The 11,961-nt window shown below is 43.9% G+C and overlaps 1 long non-coding RNA gene across 1 annotated transcript; it reads right to left on the reverse strand.

Moving 5' to 3' along the window:
* Window positions 1-8,821: 8,821 nt before the first annotated feature.
* On the reverse strand, window positions 8,822-11,706 carry LOC148543477 (uncharacterized). The gene is made up of 4 exons (XR_015871721.1): window positions 11,501-11,706; window positions 10,399-10,490; window positions 9,111-9,218; window positions 8,822-9,006 (listed from the first exon to the last, which is right to left on the reverse strand). It is a non-coding gene; the product is annotated as an uncharacterized LOC148543477 (long non-coding RNA).
* Between the last annotated feature and the right edge of the window lie 255 nt (window positions 11,707-11,961).

The following is an 11,961-nucleotide window of genomic DNA, read 5'->3' on the forward strand; positions in this document are numbered from 1 at the left end:
GCAGGCGGGGGGGGGAGGAGGCAGGCGACAGCGGGGGTGAGAACAGAACGTTGGGGGTCGGGGAGGGTGACAGAGCGGCGGGGGCAGTGTGGCCGGCCACGGACACTGCACATTTCAAGTGCTGCACGGGTCATGGTGTGAGGCAGTGTGGGGGAGCAGCGCCGGGAAGGTGAGAGCTGGTGACCCGGCATAGGCCGGGTCACCTTACTATAGTGTTGGTGGGGTTAGAACGAGGGGGCACTGGGCGGAGTTGGGCAGCAGGGAGGAGACCCAGCATATGCATACGCCCTAGGCTCCTCTGATTGGCTGCTGCCGGTGAAGGGGGTGGGGAGAGCAGGGAGAAGGCGGGGAGACAGGAGTCTTTCCCCTCCCATGAGGCACATTACGCCGTTTTGAGCTGCCGCAAAAGCTTTTAAGAAGCGAAACTGAAAGCTGAGCTCTCCCTGCTTCTATGAATCGCTCTCCCCATGCTAGGCTATGGGAAAGCGATGTCTGTGCTAATCAGGGGTAATGCTGGAGAGATCTGAGAGTTCTCCACGGTGACCCCTTCTATGAATAGGAAGAAGCAGTGAAAAGCCCTGTTATCTCCGATAAAGGGCGTTTCACTGCTACATGAATAGACCCCTAAATCACTGAGAACCGATTCACTGCGGATTAATGCTTGTGTTAATAATGAAAAGAAAAAAAAGAGTCTTAAAACACAATATAAATTATATTTTTGGATAGACCAAGAAATAAAAAAAAGTTTCTGACAAAAATAGCACAAAAAATGTTAAATTTGTTTTTGTCATGAAGGTGTTAATATGCAGCAGTCTAATTAAACAAACCTCTGATTGGTTGCTATGAGTCACAACATATGTTTCCAGTTAAATAAAGTTTTAGAAATCAAACACTGATATCCCACCGAGCTGCAAAATGAGCACTGAACAGCCAATCAGCAATTAGCATTTATCTTGTGCACGTTAGACAATGTGTGCGTGCGTCTGAATGGTTAGCAGGCCAAAGTGCAAATGTTACCTACGAAGTTGAACAGTTACCGAATGAGTTCTTTAATAACAGGTTTTGCTGGTTGTTGCTGCACCACCATAATGACTTCAGTGATGTAGATAATAGATGTCAGGCGTGATATCACGTGACGTCTAATGCAAGTACGGCAGACAAACTTATCGTTCCGGTCGGTACTCACTAAATGATGTCATCCGGTTGGATCGGTCGGCAACATCTAGTGTGTACACTCGATGCCGCTTACGATGCGGGCTCTGTCAGCGACATCGCCCAGCAGACCTGCATGCATAGTCAGCGAGGGCCATGCTGCCGAATGCTGCATGGCCCCCGCCGTTGCGATGTCGCTCCCGACATCAGCAATCGTGTATGCACTTGCCGATGCCAGGACCCCCCGCCGAGTCCCGTTGCACGACAAGTCGGCTGGGTAAACATCGTTAAAGGTGTACCCAGCTTACTCTCCGATGTCTCATTTTAAATGACATTTTACTTTGTATATAGGTTCTATTATAGGGACGTTATCTGATCCTTTTCCGACTTCCTCAAGTAGCTGCCTTTCCTCGTCCCCCTGGTCTTGTTAACTTTGCTTCTTGGCTCTTAACCTTGAAATGGGCTCTCAGGACCCCTTTCTTCCTCAAAGCTTTCCAGCTCTCATCCTAACCCACTACTCAGTGTTCCTTCCTCACAATCCAGCCCATCTGTGTCACCCGTTTGTCTGCCCCCTCCCCTTTAGAATGTAAGCTCTCACGAGCAGGGCCCTCTTCCCTCACTTACTCCTCCTTTAATTTACGACAGCACCTAACCCTTGGTTGCTGACACCATGCGGCTTATCTAAGTGTTATGCAGCAATGTAGAAATCGTGTATTTTTCCTGCATTGTTTGTACGGTTAATAACTGTTTTTATTGTGTTACCATTTGTCTATGTACTTGTCTTGTGTGCTCATTTGTTTATGTATTATGTAATGCGCTGCGGAACCCTTGTGGCGCCATATAAATAAAGGATGATAATAATCCTTGCTCTCTAGTAAGCAGACTGTATTTTACGGTGAGTCATTGTGATCCTAGGATGTCTGAGCTCCCGAGTTGTAACCTAGATGATGACAATAATCACATTGTCTGAGTCATTAGCCCCATCCTCCAGGCCTTTCTCTCACCCATCATCATTAGCATACCTGTTTAGACACTTTGTTATGTGGAATGATTGATATTATGTTACAATTATACATAATTAACATGTTTACTAGACAATTATCATTTGCATTGCATCTCACCAACATGACAAAACAAGGTTACTGGCGCCATCTACTGGTTACCGTACTGCATAGCACATCAGCTGTGTATTACTATAAAACTTTACTCTATTACAGCATTGTGACCTGCTGTTATCTCACTTTTACATAAGCAGAGTAGAAGTAACTTTTTTTTTTTTAAAGCATCACATTTAAAATGACAGGAGATGATCATGGAACATGCGCCAAAACATTAGTACAAAGATCGCAATTGGTTTATGTAACGCTGCTGAAAAAAAACCCGTGGGAACAAGCGTTTTTGTGTGGCTATCACTTGATGAACCCATTAAACATGTTATCTTATTAATTCTCCCTTATTGGAAGCACAGGGGGCCTCCGCTCTGGTGCACTGACTGAGGGATAACTGCTGGCCACCGTAGAGGTTGCGCGGTGATCGGTTGTGTAACACCACTGTTGAGACTCATCCCATTATCTCCCCTGTCAGCCCTGGAGAACCACAGCGCACGGGTGCTGGATGGGCGTCACATGACGCTGTTATTTGGGGATGGGAGGATTACTTGGAAAAAGCTGGGTCTCTCCTAATTCTTGTAGGGATAATTAGTATGAAGTTGCACATGCTCCATTCATACATTAATGAGAAACTGGTTTGGTGTATAGTGCACAGACATATACATATATCGGTCCATATGTGCAACCCAAACCTAAAGCTGGGCATACACTATACAATTTTCTGTCAGATATCTGTCCAACCTGGTTGGAATGAAAACCTGGTAATATATGGGAGCTAATGACAGTCGATCATATGGTTTTAAACACTGAAAAAAGAACAAAAAAAAATTTGTTCAAATTGGTTACATTTGTTTTAACCAATTTGTCTGAACGACCATTTTTGGTTATTTTCCAGTGTTTGTGAGCGAATGGACGATTGTCATTTGCTCCCATACATTACAAGGTTTTCATTGCAACCAGATTGGACAGATATCTGACAGAAATTTGTATAGTGGATGCCCAGCTTTAGTCTGAAACCCCTATTCCCCAATAAAATATTGTAAATGTGAGCTATGGTTGAGGAGCAGCAGTGCCAGGTACCCGTGGCTTAGTAATGTCAGAGGAAGGCACAGGCACCATTTTTCCCTTGCCCAAGCCTTCTAAGAGGGGTATTCAATATGGGTGTTTTTTGCGTTAATATCACTTGTTTTAGTTTTACACCGTATTCATTATCAAAGACTTATCGCAGTTTTGAAAAGTCTTTGATAAAAAATGGTGATAAGTTTTCACCATTGAATAGGTGTCGAAAAAAAGTGCAGAATTGGGGTTTAGGGGTGCAGGCTTAAAAAAAAAATAGCCTGCAGCCCTGAGATTGACATTTAAAAAAGAACTGTGTCAAAAAAAGTTTAAAAAAAAATAGGGACACCCCAAAAAATTAATTTAAAAATTGGAGTGCAAAAAAAAAAAAAAAAAAAAAAAGGGTAAAATTGGTTAAACAATAGGGAAATAGGTTCAGGGCTATTCTGCAAGGATGCGGCAGGTGTATTCTAGAATAGATTATAGCGGCAGGTGTATTCTAGAATAGATTATAGCGGCAGGTGTTTTCTAGAATAGAATTATAGCGGCAGGTGCACAAATGCAGAATTTTTAAAAAATTACTTTAGGGACACCAAAATATGCTAGTACCCATTTTCATGTACCCCAAATTTGATGGGACCACTTAAAAAAACAAAAAAAATAACCTAAGTGCTCTTCTGCATCACTTCTTCAATGTCGGGAAAAAAGCACCTGCTGCGGCTATTTAAATCCCCGACTTTCAATTAAAGGCTAAAACGGGGGTATCCATAGTGTTCCCCCATGTTTTTCCAAATTTAGGGGGGGGGGGGTCTTACAATTATTTTAAGGAAAAATTCATAACTTTATGCAAATCCAACTTCGGAGTTTCCCGTTTTCGTTAATTTTATATTGAATACGGGGATAAGCGGGAGCGCGCACCAGACTTAATGTTTCATATCGGAGTTTTTTTCTGCGTTAACTTCGGCAGTGAAGTTAACGTTTCATATTGAATACCCCTCCAAGCCAGTATCAGGACAATTCTCCCAGCCAATAGCTTTGTAGCCATTATTACACTACACCCCACTTCTTTCCATGTGTGTCACTTTTTTGTAGTTTGACGGGGTTTGGTGTTGACGCCTATGGCCTCCCTTTTTTTATGGGAGGGGGAGGCTGTAGATGGTTTCTTATGGGAAAAGGGGCCAAACCATCCTTCTGGCAGCAGATCCTCACCTCACAACAGTCCTCTTGGCTCCAGGGGGTCATGAATGTCAAGGCAACCCCCCCCCCTCACTTTGACAATGGGCAGCCTGAAGATACTCACCTACATCTTCCACCCTGGAGGCCAGGAAGCCGTGTATGTAGAACAGAGTGTAGCAATCCTTGTGATGTTTCCTCTTCCCGTTACACACTGAATTCCACCACAACAGCTGGGAGATCTCAACTGCCCCTGTATTATGGAATGGGAGAGACTTACAACCCACCTATATGGACTGGGCCACTTCAGCAATGGGATCAGGTGCAATATTACAGCATAGGCAGAACCCTGTTCTTTTCTGTGAAACTACTGTACACTACAAAATGCAATAAAAATTCCTAGTTATTGGTATTTTGCAAAGGTGGTTACTATATAGCCTTAATAGGTAAGTGCAAAATATACATTAATGATTTATTAGCAGTTAAGTGTTAATCAGGCAGACACCTGCCATGTATCCTATTAGATTTCTAGCTTCAGGGCATCTGAGTAAAATGTATTGCACAAGTTAAAGGCATTCAGTCATGTCTGTGCTGGCTTATTACACATCCTCCAAAGGATGCAGCTATTTGTGTTAGGTTACAGTATCACAAATGCTGATCAAACCACTGATAAGCAGAATTATGCATACCCTCCAACTTTATAGCTTTAGCCAGTACAGACCTTTTCTTAATGGTCTGTACCGGCAAACAGTGGCTGTACTGGGTGGGTACAATCTCCTGATTTATTAAGCAGCGCTGCTGTGTGACAGTCGGCTCTTCTCCGTCCTCTGTGGTTCTCCAGTCTGCCCTGACGCTTGCACCAGTAAACAGAACTTGCAGTATAACACTTATACTGCAAGTTTAAAACCCGCCAGCGCCAGCTACCTCAAGACCCCCATGGACACACCCCTTTCTGTGACAACACCCCCTTTAAGATGTGGCCAAACTCCTGTACTGAGTTCTTGCTGAAAAATGTTGGAAGGTATGCATTATGGAAGCAGCCATTATGTGGAAATAACCAACATGGCTGATCAATTATGAACCAGAGACCTCATGGAGCAGGTTGGGTACAGAATACCAACAGAGTTAGGACAGAAACACCTGTTGGTCAGTATCCTAACCCTCCCCCTAGAGTCTCAACCTGACCCTCCCCCTAGAGTCTCAACCTGACCCTCCCCCTAGAGTCTCAACCTGACCCTCCCCCTAGAGTCTCAACCTGACCCTCCCCCTAGAGTCTCAACCTGACCCTCCCCCTAGAGTCTCAACCTGACCCTCCCCCTAGTGTCTCAACTCAGTAATTACCAGCACCAGGATTCTGACAGGTGACAGGATTCCAGCACCAACAGACCAGTCACATTCTTACCATGCCAGCCCAGAGCTCCTATCTAAGTGACTGCAATCATTACACAGCTCACCAAGTACTGTAATACCCTAACAGGTGAAAGTACTGAAGGGGTAATTTATGTACAGAAGCCTTTATAATGGCTCATACCAAACCTTTGTATAAATGTTAAAACAAACCACCACTTTAATCACATTTGTATAAGTATATAGTTCTTACACACTGCATGTGGAGCTGGTCAGCAGATTTGGAAACGGCTACAGTGTCAATAGAAAAGAGCTCTGCTTCTTACCAACACACACAGGGGTGGCCATGATATATATAAAAATATATATGCGATTACATACTTAAATATGTAATTTGGTTTAGTTATTGTAAGTCCTACCGCCACCCTTAGAATCTAGAATTTTAGCTACGCACTAAGGGGGCTTCGGATGGCGCCATAATCTGGACCAGCTGATTGCACCCATCCTTTCCCTATGCCAAAAAAAAAAAAAAAGTGTAAATTATACCCTCTGAGTGACCTATAAACCCACTAAGGGTAACTTAACCCTAAAAGGCACAGGACACATATGGCCCAAAAAAACTAATGAAGGGACTCAAGGAGTTAAAGGTCCATGCGTCCTTCTCCCCTTGACACTCCTCCTTATGGTTAGAGGACGGCTAAGAGAAAAGCCTCCAAGTTCGACCTGGCTACCTCCTGAGCTACATCATACAGTGGTTGGAAGTGACAAGACACGGGTAAAGTCAAAAGAGTTGGGGAGGAGATGCTGTTCTTTGCTCCGCTATCACTTCAGGATTGCCCGGGTGAAGTTTGTTCAGCTCTAATGCTCAGAGACACTGATGGGCTTTCCTTCCAAGGGAGACTATATGCGAGAGGTCATCTCTTGTTTCGAAGTGCTGATAATAGTTTTCCACTGGGGTGGCACCAGCCTATAACAAACAAGACTCCACAATTATGCCTTACTGTGGTACACCAACCACACACCACCACTAGACACGGTTTGATTGTTTATCACGCCTATTCAGTTTTGGGCAACCAGTCCAGATGATGCACTGTACGCAGATTTCTGCTCACAGGGGGATTTGGGGCTGGTCACACCTTAACTGCAGAGCACCCACACGATTTAGTAAATGAACGATTTTAGTAAACGATTTTCAGTCATTTTTTCAAGAGAAAAATGAACGAAGAGTTTACTAAATATAATGAAAGATTTTGAACCAAATTTTTGCATTTTCCCTTACTGAAAATCAATGAATTGGTCAGTCTGACTGAACTACGAAGTACAAACGTGAATGATAATTGTTCACCGTTTTAACTCAGAAAGTGAACAATTTTCTCAACAACTGAACGATATAGTTATTGTTATAGATAATCGTAAAAAAAATAGTGTATGCACCTTTAGCGTGGAAATTGCTGCTGAAACGCAGTTAATCCTGTGCAATAGGGCGAGTATGGGGCTGGTCAAGTAAAAACTTGACACAGAAGTCAGACAATTGAGTCGCCGCTTAAGAGTAATTAACCTTCCCACACTAAAGGCCCCCATACATGCGATTGAGGTTCTCATGAGCAAACAGGAAATGCCGACCATCGATGTTAAACAATCCATAGCAGGATCGCTGAAATTTGACATGTTACATTTTTACCAATTTGCATATCTGTGCAGTATCCAGTCATTAGGTCTACATTGTCTAGATAGACAATGGTAGACAGGGACTGAAGGTTGATACACTAATGGTCGACATGTTTGAAGGTCAACATTGTCATTAGAACACTCATATGGTCAACATGCAAACAGTCAACACATGGTTTGTTTTGTTTAGCCCTAATCTTTACCCTAATCCTAACCCTGCCTCCTGGTGCCTAACCCTAAATTAAAAAAAAAAAAAATTGACCATTTGACTATACGAGTGTCAACTAGTCGACCCATCGGAGTAAGTGCCTTACCTCAAGTGCGCATACACATGATTTTTTGAATGATTATCATTAAATAATATCATTTAACGATAATAGTTTGAAAAAAATCGTTCACTTTGAGTCAAACGATGAACGATTATTGTTCATGTGCGTTCACGTTTGTAGTTCAGTCAGACTTGTCAACTCAGCGATTTTCATTAAGTTAATATGCAAAAATCATTTGTAGTTCATAAAAATCATTCATTACTTTTAAATGAAAAACTTTAGTAAACAATTTTAGTTCATTTTTTCAAGGTAGAAAATAGTTTACTAAAATGGTTCATTAACTAAATTCTTGTGTATGCACCTTTAAGCTGCATACACACAACGATGTTAGTAACAAATGATTTTAGCGAACAATTATCGTTCAGTTTTTACTTTGAAAAAGTAAACGAAAATAGTTTATAAAAATCGTTGGTTACTAAATTAATGAATGATTTTTTTTAATCATGCATACAGTGAATGGACATTGTTCATTCGGTACAATTTTCTTAACGAAAATAGTTTGTTGTAAAGTCAGAATGGACGATGAACCACAAACATGAGCGATTATTGTTAATTTTAAAAAGAACGATTTTATAAACGATAATGACGTAGCTATAGTTAAAAAAAAAAAAAAAAAGCCGGCTTCAGACCCCGTCTATCTTCCATTGTCTATCTAGACCTAATGATCTACACCCATCTGTGCAATCCAACAAGTTGGATTTCTGCAATCCCAGCAAACCATCGCTGATGGATGGGGCCTCAAGATGCCCTACTACCACTAACTAGAACCAACTTCTGACATCATCCAGAACTAAACCCTGTTACTACTGTATAGCTGAAAGGCTTTAGAGCTATATATCAAGGAGACCACCTTGTTCATCACCAGTCTAAAGAGATAGATGTTCTTGCATTAAGCTGGCTTCTGACACGAAAGTCACCATTGCTGTGCACATGACTGGCGTTACAACACACCTCATTGCAGAGTCTGCACTAAGAATAAACACCATGTTTTAGGTTCTGATCAGGCTTTATTTGGCAAGGTTACAGGATGGTACATATACACGAATACTGCCACCTGCTGGACAGTGATAGAACTCCACCTCAAGTCTATCAGCAGCATTGGGGATCCTCTAACAATGTCAGACTGTCAATGTTGGCTGTTACTCTGGGAGAAGAGCTTGACGCTGAGGAATCTGAAATGGGGAGAAACAGGGTTAGTACAAGATGGCGGCACACGGGACCAAACCTGCAATATAGAGGGACAGAACCTCACAGGCCGTCTTCTGCATGTAATTACCTGTTGATTGACAGACAGTCATGACGTGCAGTGCTAGTACTCCATCACACTCCCGGTACCATCATTTACAGCTTCAGCTAATCCATCATCTCACGTCTCTTCTAAACACTAAAACACACAACTAAAGCTGTAATCACAAAATAAGGCACTTACACAGGTATTTATATTCTGACATGACAAAACTGACTGGTACCCACTGCATACAATTAAAGCATTTGAACAGAATTCACCCAACCATAGTATCCCCGCTAGAGTGTGGGCTGGGCACAGACAGGGAGTCTATGAAGACACCTTTGATGCGCACACTACTGAAAAGCGGCATGGCCAACCAGGGAGGGGCATTCTTACACTTGAGACATGCCCGCCACTTCCGTAAGTGCTGGGCATCCCCCTCTCCCCTCACGGTGAATAGAATCAGTGCGCTCGCCATCTTCACGGTGACTGATCACTGCAACTTTACCCTTTAAAAATTGGGCAGGGGGCTGGACCCCTTGCTGCAACACTACAACCAGAGACCCCCCCCCCCCCCACCATGTGCCAGCACATTCCCAATCAGAAGCTCCCGACACTGGGAACTTGCTGCTCACTAACAGACCTCATCCAATCTGATGGAACTTCAGTAATGGGAGAGACTAGCAGTGCCCAGGGGGAGATGCACCAAGCCCTGGAGTGATAAAGTACCAACCAATCCTATCATTTTTCAAACAGCCCATAAACTGACAGTTAGGAGTTGATTGGATGGTACTTTCTCCACAGGTAAGTGCATCGCACCCCCTCAGGTGTGTTACTCAATGGCTCAGATGGACCAGCAGCTATTGGCAACAATGCTGCCATGTATTAATTAGCACTTTGTATAAGTTACTACTGGACATATTGCACAAGACTATGTAGAAGCGAATAAAAAAAAAATTAAGTAGTCGGGGAAAGTAATGTCTATTTTGGACAAAGTCCCCCTTCCCCATATGACCCTGTGGAGTTACCCATTACCTTAACCAGAAAGCAGGCTTGGTGTATATTGAGTTTGACAAGTGTTACTTCTGTGGGACGGGGGCATGTAAACAGGGCCAGTGGCCGCCTATTAAAGTCATTAGTGATGTGTTAAAGACCAGGACAGTTGGGGAGTATGGGGGGGAAGGTATACACATTCCCTCAGGCAGCAGCAAATGCAGGTCTTGCTCAGTAACAGCCTCTGAGATTCAGCATGAAGCATCAGATGGCATCAGATATCACATCATTGCAGAGAGCCATTTATTACACTCCCCCACACCCTACCAGGCAGGAGACTCACCCCCGACATTGACGCTTGGTCCCAGGGCTGCACAGACAAAGAATACGAGAGTCCAGAGTCTGATCCCTCCATCAGATCCCACAGCTCAGCCTCTGTCCATTTAAATACAAAAAGAGAACAAGTCAGCAAAAAACAAAAAAACAGGTCTATGTGGAACATTTAAAAACAATTTGTAGTAAGACAGCCCTGTTCCAAGAGATGGCATCACCCCCCTACCCCAGCGAGGCGTGGGCTTAGCCCCATTCTTAGGTTTGTGGAGAAATAAGGACTTCAGTTCTTTAGTCCCATCATAATTGCAGGAGTGTCAGCTTATTGAGACAGTCTCTTAGCGAGACACTCAGAGGTGATGGTCTAATCACAGGGACAAAGACTGAGTCAGGTTGATTTTTAACCCCCCCACAAAAAAAAATAAAAATAAAAGTCCCACACACCCCAAACAGAATACCCCTTACCCCAGGTCACGGCTCGGTGTAGAAGGCAACTCAGGTCCAGTATAAAAATCTTTCCCCTTCAATCGATTGCAGAGATGCCACAAATCGATTGAAAAGGGAAAGTTTATACACAACTGATTGCAAATTGCACGATTGCTGATGTATAGGGGCCTTTAGGTGTAAAAGGGACAAGCGTCTTTGCATTAGTGTCACATCTAATGTCTCCTCCCTACTGACTGCATTACATGTGCCCCCAGGACACCCACTCTACTAACCCCAATACATACACTTGCAGTGATGATCAGTAAGGACCCCCAGGACATAGTACAGACCCTCCTGATCACCAATACAAAATCTAGCGGGTGATCGTATTCAATGTGTTCCACACCAGTGGTTAAGGGTCCTATACCAGATGTGCTCACACATCAGTCCATGTCCCCCCCCTCCCCAATGGAATCCCACCCTATATACAGCCATGACCTCACAATGGGGGGGGGGGGGGGGGGGGGGGAAGAGATTACAGTACGGATGCAGCAGAGATACACTATATACACACAGCCCGCAGTAAGGGAAAGAGGGAGAGAGATGAATACAATACAGGGGCAGAGATTACAATACACTGTATATACTCCCCCCCCCCCCCCCCCTATACTGCCTGACACGTGACCCACCTCTATCACCCGCACACGTGGCAGCACCATCCGGGCGCTATGGGACTGCTCTCACAGACATCGCTCCCACAGGAGACGCCCCGGGGGATTACCAGAGCAGCCACAGCGGACATTAGCCGGCCCATCTCCCTACAATTGAGGATGTCACCGGCTAATACGCGGGAAGGAGCCGCTCAACAGCGAGACTCGAGAAAGAGAGAGGGTGATGGCGGTGGGAGGCGGCTTTTATATCACACACGCCTGCGTCTGACGTCACGACGTGAGAGAGGGCGGAGCTTGTTAGCCCCAACAATGCAATGACACTAATAGTAACAGGGCTGTGTCATATTTGTGTTATAGTGCGCCCCCCAGCGGTCAGTCCCAGCACTGCTTGCCTGCCAGTAGCTGGTTAGATAAGATAGTGTGATTTATGTATTCATTCATTTATTATTATAAAAGGCAATCATTGATCTAAACGAGAC

The sequence above is a fragment of the Taudactylus pleione genome, unplaced genomic scaffold, assembly GCF_031769625.1.
Source record: "Taudactylus pleione unplaced genomic scaffold, aTauple2 ptg000001l, whole genome shotgun sequence".
NCBI lineage: Eukaryota > Metazoa > Chordata > Amphibia > Anura > Myobatrachidae > Taudactylus > Taudactylus pleione.